Source organism: Neolamprologus multifasciatus, chromosome 15, assembly GCF_963576455.1.
Source record: "Neolamprologus multifasciatus chromosome 15, fNeoMul1.2, whole genome shotgun sequence".
Classification (NCBI taxonomy): Eukaryota; Metazoa; Chordata; class Actinopteri; order Cichliformes; family Cichlidae; genus Neolamprologus; species Neolamprologus multifasciatus.
In genome coordinates, this window is record NC_140453.1 from 11,911,446 (window position 1) to 11,928,515 (window position 17,070).

Genomic DNA, 17,070 nt, shown 5'->3' on the forward strand with positions numbered 1-17,070 from the left:
GGATGAAAGAGTTAGACACCAATATTCTTATATTATCAGAAACCTGGCTTACAAAATCATTTACTGACAAAGACATTGCAATAACAGGCTATAATCTTTTCCGTTGTGACCGCCCCAGAAATGTTGGCGGTGTTGCAATTTATGTAAAAAGCAAATTCCATGTTACTGTTGATTCATCGGCATCTGTTTGTAAACAGTTTGAACTTCTTGCCCTCAAGCTCCAACTTTTCAAGGGCTATTTTATTACCATTGTTGGCTGTTATAGACCCCCCTCGGCTAGTAGTAGATATTTTTACCAGCTTTGTTAAGTATATAGCACTATTATCCGATGTGTGCAAGGACTAGGGGTGGGTATCGAAAACCGGTTCTTGTTGAGAACCGTTTCCCACTGTTTCAATTCCTTGGAATTGTTTGCCATTTTTGCAAACGATTCCCTTATCGATTCCAGTCGCCCCGAATTACGTCACCACGTTGCGGAGCGTCATTTACCTGGCAGGAAACACAGCGCCTAAGCGGATCAAACCCTCAAAACTTTGGTTATACTTTACGAGAACGGATGACAACAGGGCAACTTGCAATACTTGCAAAGTAGATATTTCATTTAAGGGAGGAACACTACGAATATGCAAAAGCATTTGCTCACAAAACACGATGACCTTAAATGAATATCGTGTTTTTAATTCCGCTCCGGCAAGGACGTAGATTTGTCATGGACGGAAGGGACATGTCCCCACCAATATCCAGCAATTATTGAATTGTCCCCACCAGTAATTTGATCTCTTCGAGTAAAGAAAAACAAACCCGATAGAAAGAAAAAAAAACGATCCGTCAACGTCTCATTCATCCAGCGGTGCAGAAAGAGTTAATTACGTTCTCTACTGGAGTCCTACCATGTGAAAAATATGGCCAATGTGATTGGCTGTGCCTTTCAGGGAGCTCTGTTTAGTTTTAGCAGCAGCAAGCCTGCACTGCAAGGAGGAGAGGAGGATGGCAGCAAAAAGGAAGAACCTGGATATAAAAAAGTATTTTTCAAATAAACCTGTGAGTCATTTAAAGCCAAGTTCACTCATAAAATGTGTCCATCATAATAACGTTACAGGCTATGCTAGGCCATACATGCCAACCCTCCCGATTTTTTCGGGAGAATCCCGAATTTCAGTGCCCCTCCCGAAAATCTCCCGGAGCCACCATTCTCCCGAATTTTTCCCGATTTTCCACCCGGACAACAAAATTGAAAAACCATATCCCAGATTGGCCCAGCCAATTCCAGTTTCCAACAATGGCTACTACTACTGCAGCTACATAGCTTTAATATTACTCTTATTACTCTTTCTGGGTCGCAAAATAAACTTTTAACATATTTTCAGGCGAGAATGTAGCTGAGTAAACTTCAAATATCTGAGCCGGTGTTGTGCCAAAAACTGATTTCCAATGTTGCCGTGTGTTTTTTATGTGTGATATCATATGATGTTAAATAGACTTCCGTGAACAGGTATTACAAAGGGGTTATATATAAAATTAAAAAATTACCTGTTCCTCAAGTATCTTTGTAACTGTGTTATTGTACCTACATTATAATCAATCAGCTTACTTTTGTCCACTTAAAATATGTTTACACAACTATTTTTGCATTTGTTGCAATTTCAGCTGTCCTCTTGGCCAGATTACTCTTAAGAGAGACATTTGTAAAGTAAACAAGATTTTTTTTTTAACTGCATAAATAAAGTATACATAAAAGTCACTGCCAAAAACTGACTGCAGGTTCTATCTTGTTACAGGAATGTTGTTTGTTGCTCAAGATGACTTGATAACATTCACGAGGTATACATTTGACATATGTTTCCCATATTATAGACCAACAAGTTATTTATAGCAGTTTAAATACAAGCAATCAGTTTTTGGCAGGCAATCACAACACAACACCTGGTTCTCAGGTAGACGCAGCCTCTGAATTTGGACACCCCCAGCCTGTTTCTGGCCCCGGCCAATAATAACGGTGACATTTAACTTATTTTATCCGATAAATAAACATTGTAAAATTCAAGTTTTGTGTGTGTGTGTTTGAATGTCTCCCTAATTCTGAGGTCTCAAGGTTGGCAAGTATGTGCTAGGCTTTGGCCCACATCAGTCTAAAATTGTATGTAACCATGAATAACGTGTTGCCATGTCCACCAGGAGAGACTGGACAGTATAGATGTAAAACAAATATGCCAGCAGTTTATCTCAGTTAACGAGAGAAGGCATTTGTTTGGCTCCTTCACATAGTGGACATTGAGTTGTTGTGTGGGACACCAGTAGTCCATGTCTGTTGCTGTAACAGTAGTTCATGTTTAGAATAAAAGATCCCAGCTCACTGATTTGATCGGGGCAATAGTGCCTAAAATGTTGCATAATTTTGCTGAGAGATCTTTTTCTTTGTGTTAATCTTAGATGAGTAGTTTTATGGACAAAAACCACCAGGTCATTCAGTGTTCCCTTAGTGCTAATGTATCAGAGATGTTGGTGTACTATAACTGAAGTAATGTTGTTAAGTCCTTAAAGTCATATTCTTTTATTGTCATGACTGTATTTGAAGCTATTTTTATTTTTGTATGTTACCTGATATATATGGAATATGGCTGAAGGAAACTAAAGTCTAAAATACTTAGTCATTTGTTTAATAGTAATTTAACATTATATAATTCACATATAAAGCTATGAATTGAGATTTTTAAATGGTTTAAAAGCATGTAGAATAGCATAAGTAGACAAGTATATATCTCCTTTTTTTATTTAGAAGCAAAAACAAAAAGGAAAAAAAAGAAACAGGACAGGGTTCGGTGGTTGAATCATTTGTCCCCACCAATGCCAAAACCAAATCTACGCCCTTGCGCTCCGGACTCGTGAATCACTGGTTTATTTCCCAATTCTCTCTCTCTCTCCCCCCCCCCCCCCCCCCCCCCCCCCAAAAAAAAGAGATTGGACACTAAGAGAAATCAGTCTGTAATCCTACAAAAAAAAATCTGTGAAATGAAAATGTTTTGTTCTTCTGCTTCTTTTATCTGGAAATGTGCAACCTAATCCCGGTCCAGATTGCAAATGCTTAAGTACTCCTTGTGATTTTAAAACTCGAACAGGTCTTGGTATCACACATTGAAATGTCAGAAGTCTTCTTCCCAAACCTGATTTTGTGAAAATTTGGATGAAAGAGTTAGATACTAATATTCTTATATTATCAGAAACCTGGCTTACAAAATCAATTACTGACAAAGACATTGCAATAACAGGCTATAATCTTTTCCGTTGTGACCGCCCCAGAAAGGTTGGCGGTGTTGCAATTTATGTACAAAGCAAATTCCATGTTACTGTTGATTCATCGGCATCTGTTTGTAAACAGTTTGAACTTCTTGCCCTCAAGCTCCAACTTTTCAAGGGCTATTTTATTACCATTGTTGGCTGTTATAGACCCCCCTCGGCTAGTAGTAGATATTTTTACCAGCTTTGTTAAGTATATAGCACTATTATCCGATGTGTGCAAGGACTAGGGATGGGTATCAAAAACCGGTTCTTGTTGAGAACCGGTTCCCACTGTTTCAATTCCTTGGAATTGTTTGCCATTTTTGCAAACGATTCCCTTATCGATTCCAGTCGCCCCGAATTACTTCACCACGTTGCGGAGCGTCATTTACCTGGCAGGAAACACAGCGCCTAAGCGGATCAAACCCTCAAAACTTTGGTTATACTTTAAGAACGGATGACAACAGGGCAACTTGCAATACTTGCAAAGTAGATATTTTATTTAAGGGAGGAACACTACGAATATGCAAAAGCATTTGCTCACAAAACACACGATGACCTTAAATGAATATCGTGTTTTTAATTCCGCTCCGGCAAGGGCGTAGATTTGTCATGGACGGAAGGGACATGTCCCCACCAATATCCAGCAATTATTGAATTGTCCCCACCAGTAATTTGATCTCTTCGAGTAAAGAAAAACAAACCCGATAGAAAGAAAAATAAAAACGATCCGTCAACGTCTCATTCATCCAGCGGTGCAGAAAGAGTTAAATTACGTTCTCTACTGGAGTCCTACCGCATGTGACAAATATGGCCAATGTGATTGGCTGTGCCTTTCAGGGAGCTCTGTTTAGTTTTAGCAGCTGCAAGCCTGCACTGCAAGGGGGAGAGGAGGATGGCAGCAAAAAGGAAGAACCTGGATATAAAAAAGTATTTTTCAAATAACCTGTGAGTCATTTATAGCCAAGTTCACTCATAAAATGTGTCCATCATAATAACGTTACAGGCTATGCTAGGCCATACATGCCAACCCTCCCGATTTTTTCGGGAGAATCCCGAATTTCAGTGCCCCTCCCGAAAATCTCCCGGAGCCACCATTCTCCCGAATTTTTCCCGATTTTCCACCCGGACAACAAAATTGAAAAACCATATCCCAGATTGGCCCAGCCAATTCCAGTTTCCAACAATGGCTACTACTACTGCAGCTACATAGCTTTAATATTACTCTTATTACTCTTTCTGGGTCGCAAAATAAACTTTTAACATATTTTCAGGCGAGAATGTAGCTGAGTAAACTTCAAATATCTGAGCCGGTGTTGTGCCAAAAACTGATTTCCAATGTTGCCGTGTGTTTTTTATGTGTGATATCATATGATGTTAAACAGACTTCCGTGAACAGGTATTACAAAGGGGTTATATATAAAATTAAAAAATTACCTGTTCCTCAAGTATCTTTGTAACTGTGTTATTGTACCTACATTATAATCAGTCAGCTTACTTTTGTCCACTTAAAATATGTTTACACAACTATTTTTGCATTTGTTGCAATTTCAGCTGTCCTCTTGGCCAGATTACTCCTAAGAGAGACGTTTTTAAAGTAAACAAGACTTTTCTTTTTTTTTAACTGCATAAATAAAGTATACATAAAGGTCACTGCCAAAAACTGACTGCAGGTTCTATCTTGTTACAGGAATGTTGTTTGTTGCTCAAGATGACTTGATAACATTCACGAGGTATACATTTGACATATGTTTCCCATATTATAGACCAACAAGTTATTTATAGCAGTTTAAATACAAGCAATCCGTTTTTGGCAGGCAATCACAACACAACACCTGGTTCTCAGGTAGACGCAGCCTCTGAATTTGGACACTCCCAGCCTGTTTCTGGCCCCGGCCAATAATAACGGTGACATTTAACTTATTTTATCCGATAAATAAACATTGTAAAATTCAAGTTTTGTGTGTGCGTGTTTGAATGTCTCCCTAATTCTGAGGTCTCAAGGTTGGCAAGTATGTGCTAGGCTTTGGCCCACATCAGTCTAAAATTGTATGTAACCATGAATAACGTGTTGCCATGTCCACCAGGAGAGACTGGACAGTATAGATGTAAAACAAATATGCCAGCAGTTTATCTCAGTTAACGAGAGAAGGCATGTGTTTGGCTCCTTCACATAGTGGACATTGAGTTGTTGTGTGGGACACCAGTAGTCCATGTCTGTTGCTGTAACAGTAGTTCATGTTTAGAATAAAAGATCCCAGCTCACTGATTTGATCGGGGCAATAGTGCCTAAAATGTTGCATAATTTTGCTGAGAGATCTTTTTCTTTGTGTTAATCTTAGATGAGTAGTTTTATGGACAAAAACCACCAGGTCATTCAGTGTTCCCTTAGTGCTAATGTATCAGAGATGTTGGTGTACTATAACTGAAGTAATGTTGTTAAGTCCTTAAAGTCATATTCTTTTATTGTCATGACTGTATTTGAAGCTATTTTTATTTTTGTATGATACCTGATATATATGGAATATGGCTGAAGGAAACTAAAGTCTAAAATACTTAGTCAGTCATTTGTTTAATAGTAATTTAACATTATATAATTCACATATAAAGCTATGAATTGAGATTTTTAAATGGTTTAAAAGCATGTAGAATAGCATAAGTAGACAAGTATATATCTCCTTTTTTTTATTAAGAAGCAAAAACAAAAAGGAAAAAAAAGAAACAGAACAGGGTTCGGTGGTTGAATCATTCGTCCCCACTAATGCCAAAACCAAATCTACGCCCTTGCGCTTCGGACTCGTGAATCTCAACCCAGCAGCAGCAGAATATTTATTTTATTATTTTACATTTACAATTTTTTTTTTCCTGGGGACCCTGTGACACCCCATTGAAGAGCCGTAGGCTGTGGATCTCTTAAGATCTCACTGCTGGGTTTCTAAAGCCATGTTACTCCTAAATTTCTATCTTCTTCAAAGAGAAGATATAAAACAAAGTTCTAAGCTAATCAACCTTAGTGTTCTCCTTTTTTAAAAAGAATCGATAAGAGAATCGATAAAGAATCGAATAGTTAAACAGAATTGAGTTATCAGTTTATATGCAAACATGTGAATGTTGTCAAATTCTGACATTCTGAAACCAACTACATTTTTCAACTTTCACCTAATGCTATAAGGTGAAGAAAAACACACCCGAAACAAACATCTTGCCTGACCAGTACTGTTTTCCAGTAATGAGAAACGGATTTTATGTTCCAATACCAAACTTACATTTAAACTTTGACAACACTTTCAAGTTTAATCATCTGAACTCGTGTTAAATAAGTCATTGTTATCTATTGTACACTGCATCATACATTTGTTTAATATCATTTTAGGAATTGTAAGAATGGCTGTCACCATGTGTACTTTGATTTTTTCCCCCTTAAATTAACTTGACTGTCACTGCTTTTTTTGGTTGAAGGAGGCACATGATAGACACATAGTGTGTGCATATCAAACGTCACAAAGGATAATGCCTATTACCCTAACACACACTTGTTAACTACTTATAGATATGTAAAGGTTAGTCCTTCTTTTACAATGCTTGCAATGCTAAAGTTTATAATAATAATAATAATAATGGATTGCATTTATATAGCACTTTTCGGGGCCCTCAAAGCACTTTACAATTCCACTATTCATTCACTCTCACATTCACACACTGGTGGAGGCAAGCTACAGTTGTAGCCACAGCTACCCTGGGGCAGACTGACAGAAGCGAGGCTGCCACATTGCGCCATCGACCCCTCTGGCCATCATCAGTAGGCAGTAGGTGAAGTGTCTTGCCCAAGGTCACAACAACCGAGACTGTCCGAGCCAGGGCTCGAACCGGCAACAAGACAAACTGCCAACTCTTTGAGCCACGACCGCACAAATTTATAGCACATTTTTGTATAAAATAAAAAGCACTGGTAATTACCAAAATCATTTCTTATGTTTCTGGAATGGTTAGCGCAGCAGTATGCACGAGCTGAATTGTAAGTATTGTTATCCATTAATTTTCAAATTTACTGTTTTATAAAAAAAGAAGAAGAAATAGTAAACTAATGATTTTTTTTATTAAGATACCAAATTTTATTATTTACTTGTATTCCTGAACAGAAAAAAATATATATGATTGATTCATTTCTGACCACTCAAAGAAGTCCAATGTGTTGGCCTGACAGGAGCTTCCATGTAGTACCTGCCTCAGGTTATTGGTCCATGTAAACCAATAACCTTTGTTTAATATTGCTTTAGGAATTGTAGGAATGGCTGTCCATATGTGTACTTTGATTGTTGTATATATATATATATATATATATATATATATATATATATATATATATACACACACAAATGTATAATACAGTGATAATACAGTGTACAATAGATGAGCTCCTTCAACAGTGACTTATTCAACAAGAGTCCAGATGATTAAACTTGAAAGTGTTGTCAAAGTTTAAATGTAAGTTTGGTATTAGAACATAGAATCTGTTTCTCATTACTGGAAAACAGTACTGGTCAGGCAAGATGTTTGTTTCGGGTGTGTTTTTCTTCTCTTCCAAGATATCCACCTCCCTCAGGCATCACCAAGAAAATAATCTGATTCGTGATAAAAGTCAGATAATGATTAATATCTTAAAAAGCTACAGGCTTTAAAGTCACAGTCCTTATTTACAAAGAATAACATTTACATATAAAAGTTTATTTTCCAAGATTCATTTTGAGAATCACTGTCTTAATGTACGGCTGAAATTGTCCACTCCGCTTTCTGTTCCACATAAAGTGATGTACTGTATATGTGGTCTAGTGACAACAGCTCACATGCGTAATGCGTGCAAGCTGTTGTCACCTTTAGCTTTTATCTACCCATGATTGCATTGTGGAAACTACAGAAAATGAAATCAAAGATGCAAAAAGATTTTTAATCCTTGAATTTGCTGAGCCTCATTAGTATTTCTTTATTGGTATTTAATGTCACAGCAAGAGGAAAGCGTGATTGTTCCCACCGTTCTATTGTGAATAAATTTCCTTCTTTGTGTTTGTTATTTTTAAAGCCAGTTTGAAGAATTTGTGTGGTGAGTCAGGTTTGCCTGCAGGTGTACCTGCATACTGGGTATTTTTTGGATAATCTTTTAGATAATTTTTCTGTTTCCGAGCGTTTTTACATTGTTTGGCTGATCCTTTAAATCAATTCTGAACCACAGAGATTTAAAAAAAATATCGTGTTTTTAATTCCGCTCCGGCAAGGGCGTAGATTTGTCATGGACGGAAGGGACATGTCCCCACCAATATCCAGCAATTATTGAATTGTCCCCACCAGTAATTTGATCTCTTCGAGTAAAGAAAAACAAACCCGATAGAAAGAAAAATAAAAACGATCCGTGAACGTCTCATTCATCCAGCGGTGCAGAAAGAGTTAAATTACGTTCTCTACTGGAGTCCTACCGCATGTGACAAATATGGCCAATGTGATTGGCTGTGCCTTTCAGGGAGCTCTGTTTAGTTTTAGCAGCAGCAAGCCTGCACTGCAAGGGGGAGAGGAGGATGGCAGCAAAAAGGAAGAACCTGGATATAAAAAAGTATTTTTCAAATAACCTGCGAGTCATTTAAAGCCAGGTTCACTCATAAAATGTGTCCATCATAATAACGTTACAGGCTATGCTAGGCCATACATGCCAACCCTCCCGATTTTTTCGGGAGAATCCCGAATTTCAGTGCCCCTCCCGAAAATCTCCCGGAGCCACCATTCTCCCGAATTTTTCCCGATTTTCCACCCGGACAACAAAATTGAAAAACCATATCCCAGATTGGCCCAGCCAATTCCAGTTTCCAACAATGGCTACTACTACTGCAGCTACATAGCTTTAATATTACTCTTATTACTCTTTCTGGGTCGCAAAATAAACTTTTAACATATTTTCAGGCGAGAATGTAGCTGAGTAAACTTCAAATATCTGAGCCGGTGTTGTGCCAAAAACTGATTTCCAATGTTGCCGTGTGTTTTTTATGTGTGATATCATATGATGTTAAACAGACTTCCGTGAACAGGTATTACAAAGGGGTTATATATGAAATTTAAAAATTACCTGTTCCTCAAGTATCTTTGTAACTGTGTTATTGTACCTACATTATAATCAGTCAGCTTACTTTTGTCCACTTAAAATATGTTTACACAACTATTTTTGCATTTGTTGCAATTTCAGCTGTCCTCTTGGCCAGATTACTCCTAAGAGAGACGTTTTTAAAGTAAACAAGACTTTTCTTTTTTTTTAACTGCATAAATAAAGTATACATAAAGGTCACTGCCAAAAACTGACTGCAGGTTCTATCTTGTTACAGGAATGTTGTTTGTTGCTCAAGATGACTTGATAACATTCACGAGGTATACATTTGACATATGTTTCCCATATTATAGACCAACAAGTTATTTATAGCAGTTTAAATACAAGCAATCCGTTTTTGGCAGGCAATCACAACACAACACCTGGTTCTCAGGTAGACGCAGCCTCTGAATTTGGACACTTCCAGCCTGTTTCTGGCCCCGGCCAATAATAACGGTGACATTTAACTTATTTTATCCGATAAATAAACATTGTAAAATTCAAGTTTTGTGTGTGCGTGTTTGAATGTCTCCCTAATTCTGAGGTCTCAAGGTTGGCAAGTATGTGCTAGGCTTTGGCCCACATCAGTCTAAAATTGTATGTAACCATGAATAACGTGTTGCCATGTCCACCAGGAGAGACTGGACAGTATAGATGTAAAACAAATATGCCAGCAGTTTATCTCAGTTAACGAGAGAAGGCATGTGTTTGGCTCCTTCACATAGTGGACATTGAGTTGTTGTGTGGGACACCAGTAGTCCATGTCTGTTGCTGTAACAGTAGTTCATGTTTAGAATAAAAGATCCCAGCTCACTGATTTGATCGGGGCAATAGTGCCTAAAATGTTGCATAATTTTGCTGAGAGATCTTTTTCTTTGTGTTAATCTTAGATGAGTAGTTTTATGGACAAAAACCACCAGGTCATTCAGTGTTCCCTTAGTGCTAATGTATCAGAGATGTTGGTGTACTATAACTGAAGTAATGTTGTTAAGTCCTTAAAGTCATATTCTTTTATTGTCATGACTGTATTTGAAGCTATTTTTATTTTTGTATGATACCTGATATATATGGAATATGGCTGAAGGAAACTAAAGTCTAAAATACTTAGTCAGTCATTTGTTTAATAGTAATTTAACATTATATAATTCACATATAAAGCTATGAATTGAGATTTTTAAATGGTTTAAAAGCATGTAGAATAGCATAAGTAGACAAGTATATATCTCCTTTTTTTTATTAAGAAGCAAAAACAAAAGGAAAAAAAAGAAACAGAACAGGGTTCGGTGGTTGAATCATTCGTCCCCACTAATGCCAAAACCAAATCTACGCCCTTGCGCTTCGGACTCGTGAATCTCAACCCAGCAGCAGCAGAATATTTATTTTATTATTTTACATTTACAATTTTTTTTTTCCTGGGGACCCTGTGACACCCCATTGAAGAGCCGTAGGCTGTGGATCTCTTAAGATCTCACTGCTGGGTTTCTAAAGCCATGTTACTCCTAAATTTCTATCTTCTTCAAAGAGAAGATATAAAACAAAGTTCTAAGCTAATCAACCTTAGTGTTCTCCTTTTTTAAAAAGAATCGATAAGAGAATCGATAAAGAATCGAATAGTTAAACAGAATTGAGTTATCAGTTTATATGCAAACATGTGAATGTTGTCAAATTCTGACATTCTGAAACCAACTACATTTTTCAACTTTCACCTAATGCTATAAGGTGAAGAAAAACACACCCGAAACAAACATCTTGCCTGACCAGTACTGTTTTCCAGTAATGAGAAACGGATTTTATGTTCCAATACCAAACTTACATTTAAACTTTGACAACACTTTCAAGTTTAATCATCTGAACTCGTGTTAAATAAGTCATTGTTATCTATTGTACACTGCATCATACATTTGTTTAATATCATTTTAGGAATTGTAAGAATGGCTGTCACCATGTGTACTTTGATTTTTTCCCCCTTAAATTAACTTGACTGTCACTGCTTTTTTTGGTTGAAGGAGGCACATGATAGACACATAGTGTGTGCATATCAAACGTCACAAAGGATAATGCCTATTACCCTAACACACACTTGTTAACTACTTATAGATATGTAAAGGTTAGTCCTTCTTTTACAATGCTTGCAATGCTAAAGTTTATAATAATAATAATAATAATAATGGATTGCATTTATATAGCACTTTTCGGGGCCCTCAAAGCACTTTACAATTCCACTATTCATTCACTCTCACATTCACACACTGGTGGAGGCAAGCTACAGTTGTAGCCACAGCTACCCTGGGGCAGACTGACAGAAGCGAGGCTGCCACATTGCGCCATCGACCCCTCTGGCCATCATCAGTAGGCAGTAGGTGAAGTGTCTTGCCCAAGGTCACAACGACCGAGACTGTCCGAGCCAGGGCTCGAACCGGCAACAAGACGAACTGCCAACTCTTTGAGCCACGACCGCACAAATTTATAGCACATTTTTGTATAAAATAAAAAGCACTGGTAATTACCAAAATCATTTCTTATGTTTCTGGAATGGTTAGTGCAGCAGTATGCACGAGCTGAATTGTAAGTATTGTTATCCATTAATTTTCAAATTTACTGTTTTATAAAAAAAGAAGAAGAAATAGTAAACTAATGATTTTTTTTATTAAGATACCAAATTTTATTATTTACTTGTATTCCTGAACAGAAAAAAATATATATGATTGATTCATTTCTGACCACTCAAAGAAGTCCAATGTGTTGGCCTGACAGGAGCTTCCATGTAGTACCTGCCTCAGGTTATTGGTCCATGTAGACCAATAACCTTTGTTTAATATTGCTTTAGGAATTGTAGGAATGGCTGTCCATATGTGTACTTTGATTGTTGTAGATATATGTAGATATATATATATATATATATATATATATATATATATATATATATATATATATACATATATACATATATATATATATATATATATATATATATATATATATATACACACAAATGTATAATACAGTGATAATACAGTGTACAATAGATGAGCTCCTTCAACAGTGACTTATTCAACAAGAGTCCAGATGATTAAACTTGAAAGTGTTGTCAAAGTTTAAATGTAAGTTTGGTATTAGAACATAGAATCTGTTTCGCATTACTGGAAAACAGTACTGGTCAGGCAAGATGTTTGTTTCGGGTGTGTTTTTCTTCTCTTCCAAGATATCCACCTCCCTCAGGCATCACCAAGAAAATAATCTGATTCGTGATAAAAGTCAGATAATGATTAATATCTTAAAAAGCTACAGGCTTTAAAGTCACAGTCCTTATTTACAAAGAATAACATTTACATATAAAAGTTTATTTTCCAAGATTCATTTTGAGAATCACTGTCTTAATGTACGGCTGAAATTGTCCACTCCGCTTTCTGTTCCACATAAAGTGATGTACTGTATATGTGGTCTAGTGACAACAGCTCACATGCGTAATGCGTGCAAGCTGTTGTCACCTTTAGCTTTTATCTACCCATGATTGCATTGTGGAAACTACAGAAAATGAAATCAAAGATGCAAAAAGATTTTTAATCCTTGAATTTGCTGAGCCTCATTAGTATTTCTTTATTGGTATTTAATGTCACAGCAAGAGGAAAGCGTGATTGTTCCCACCGTTCTGTTGTGAATAAATTTCCTTCTTTGTGTTTGTTATTTTTAAAGCCAGTTTGAAGAATTTGTGTGGTGAGTCAGGTTTGCCTGCAGGTGTACCTGCATACTGGGTATTTTTTGGATAATCTTTTAGATAATTTCTCTGTTTCCGAGCGTTTTTACATTGTTTGGCTGATCCTTTAAATCAATTCTGAACCACCGAGATTTAAAAAAAGAAAGTAAAAAACATGCATATTGTACATTGCTTAACATATTTGTTAGGCCACCTGTCATGAAAACACAAAATAAATATTTTAGAACTTTGTCAAAAATTAACAATTATATTGTTATTAGGGAAATAAAGTGAGTTCACATTTTTACACCCAAATTTTAGCCAACACATTGGACTTCTCTGAGTGGTCAGAAATGAATCAATCATATATATTTTTTTCTGTTCAGGAATACAAGTAAATAATAAAATTTGGTATCTTAATAAAAAAATCATTAGTTTACTATTTATGCTTCTTTTTTTATAAAACAGTAAATTTGAAAATTAATGGATAACAATACTTACAATTCAGCTCGTGCATACTGCTGCACTAACCATTCCAGAAACATAAAAAATGATTTTGGTAATTACCCATGCTTTTTTTTATACAAAAATGTGCTATAAATTTGTGCGGTCGTGGCTCAAAGATTTGGCAGTTCGTCTTGTTGCCGGTTCGAGCCCTGGCTCGGACAGTCTCGGTCGTTGTGTCCTTGGGCAAGACACTTCACCTACTGCCTACTGATGATGGCCAGAGGGGCCGATGGCGCAATATGGCAGCCTCGCTTCTGTCAGTCTGCCCCAGGGCAGCTGTGGCTATTATTATAAACTTTACATTGGCTCATAGTCTAAATCTTCAGCATTGTAAAAGAAGGATTAACCTTTACATATCTATAAGTAGTTAACAAGTGTGTGTTAGGGTAATAGGCATTATCCTTTGTGACGTTTGATATGCACACACTATGTGTCTATCATCTGCCTCCTTCAACCAAAAAAAGCAGTGACAGTCAAGTTAATTTAAGGGGGGAAAAAAATCAAAGTACACATAGTGACAGCCATTCTTACAATTCCTAAAATGATATTAAACAAATGTATGATGCAGTGTACAATAGATAACAGTGACTTATTTAACACAAGTTCAGATGATTAAACTTGAAAGTGTTGTCAAAGTTTAAATGTAAGTTTGGTATTGGAACATAAAATCTGTTTCTCATTACTGGAAAACAGTACTAGTCAGGCAAGATGTTTGTTTCGGGTGTGTTTTTCTTCACCTTATAGCATTAGGTGAAAGTTGAAAAATGTAGTTGGTTTCAGAATGTCAGAATTTGACAACATTCACATGTTTGCATATAAACTGATAACTCAGCTTATCCCAGCACGATGGGACAATGATCCAAAGAACTGGGTGCAGTAACTTGGAATGACTTGACTTACTCAGCCAAATGCTCCTAAATTACTTGTAAAATTATGAGGTGTTTCTCTGGATCTGCTACAGTATGTATCCTTTACAAAAATGCAAACCAGGGAAACATGGAATAGAATAGAGACACTTCTCTGTGGCCAAAAGGTCATACCTGTCCATTATTGAGTGCAGCATGTTGAACTGACACTGTGAAGATCACCATGGTGATAAACTTGATCACCTCATGTCAGGTATCATATCGGCTAAGATGAACAGGCACATGGGTCAATACATGAGCGGGACACAGAAAGGAATTGGCAAGAATACCAGAGGCAAGAAGAACAGTGACTTACAAGAAGGCCTATGACTCAATGCCCCACAGCTGGATACTGGAATGCCTAGAATTGTACAAGATCAATGGGACCCTAAGAGCCTTCATCAGGAAGTCAATGGGGATGTGGCGTACAACACTAGAGGCCAACTCCAAGCCCATATCACAAGTCACCATCAAGATCTACCAAGGAGGAGATGGAAGCCACTGACATAAAGACAAGAAAGCGCCTTACCATGCATGGAGGGTTTCACCCCAAGTCCAGCATCCTGAGGCTGTACGCTAAGCGGAAGGAAGGGGGCCGGGGACTGGTGAGTGTCAGCACCACAGTCCAGGATGAGACAATGAACATCAAAGAATACATTGGGAAGATGGCCCCAACTGACCGAGTGCTCAGTGAATACCTCAGGCAGCAGAAACCCAATAAAGAGGAGGGAGACAAGGAACCATCATGGAAGGACAGGCCCCTGCACGGTATGTACCATTGGCAGATAGAGGAGGTGGCTGATATCCAGAAATCCTACCAGTGGCTGGACAAAGCTGGACTGAAAGACAGCACAGAGGCACTAATCATGGCAGCACAATAACAAACTCTGAGTACAAGATCCATAGAGGCTGGGGTCTATCACACCAGGCAAGACCCCAGGTGCAGGCTGTGTAAAGATGCCCCAGAGACAATCCAGCACATAACAGCAGGGTGCAAGATGCTAGCAGGCAAGGCATACATGGATCGCCATAACCAAGTGGCCGGCATAGTGTACAGTATGTACCGAGTATAACCTGGAAGTCCCGAGATCAAAATGGGAGATGCCCCCAAGGGTGATGAAGAATGACCGAGCTAAGATCCTGTGGGACTTCCAGATACAGACGGACAAAATGGTGGTGGCTAACCAACCGGACATAGTAGTGGTAGACAAACAGAAGAAGACGGCTGTAGTGATCGATGTAGCGGTTCCGAATGACAGCAATATCAGGAAGAAGGAACACGAGAAGCTAGAGAAATACCAAGGGCTCAGAGAAGAGCTCGAGAGGATGTGGAGGGTGAACGGTGGTCCCCGTGGTAATCGGAGCACTAGGTGCGGTGACTCCCAAGCTAGGCGAGTGGCTGTATATATATATGTATATATATATACATATATATATATATATATATATATATGTGTGTGTATATATATATATATATATATATACACACATATATATATATATATATATATGTGTGTGTGTGTATGTGTATATATGTATGTATATATATATATATATATATATATATATATATATATATATATATATATATATATATATATATATATATATGTATATATTCACTTGTTGATCCCCAACTTCTACTACGCTGTGGAGCATCATCAACAGGTCAGAATTAAGTTAAGAGTATGTAAAACTGCCACAGTCTGAACTTTTTCTTCAATCATTATATAGTTAACAACAACAGTTGTCTCTAGGCACTTTTATATTGTAAAGTAGTGAGGAAGAAGTAGAGAAGTATGAACTTGATGAAAGACTAAATTTAGAAAGGGCAATAATATGGTGTCACTTGGTAGGGAAAGAAATAAATGGATCATAAAGAGAACCATAAATGGGGTGGGGTGGTATAGGGTGATGGGCTACAAGAGAAAGTAGACAAAAGGTAATTTGTGACAAATGCATGAGGAGTAAAGAAATGGGAGGTGCTCAACCACATAGAAGCATAACTGATATATTAAGTTTAATCAAAAAAGAAAGCTTGGTCTTAAAAGACATCCAAACCCAAAGTGAGAGCTGGTTCCATAGGAGAGGGATCTAATAGCTAAAAGGTCTGCCTGCCATTATTCTTTTGCAAACTCTGGCAAACAAATAAATTCTGGATTTAACTGGAAGCCAATGAGTAGAAGCTAATATGGGAGTCTCAGTGAGTACTTACAGTGCAGTGTTTTGGATCAGCTAAAGGTTTTTCAGAGCGTTTTTAGGACAGCCTGAGTCTGAAGAATTATAATAGAGTATCAAAGGAGTAATAAACTACTTTGTCACTCAAAGGGCAGGATGTCTTCATTTTGGCAATTCACAGTAATACTAGAGGCCATGTCACTCAGGAAATCCATTCAAGCATTACATAAATGTCTACAAATTAATTTATTAATAAACAGTCTTGCACAATGTTGGAATTGTGGTGATTAATTCTTCATTTAAAAATGCTGCAATGATGTCAGATTCATTGAAAGTCAAACTGTCATGTTTTTGCCAGCTTTATGAGGAATATAGTGGATTAATAC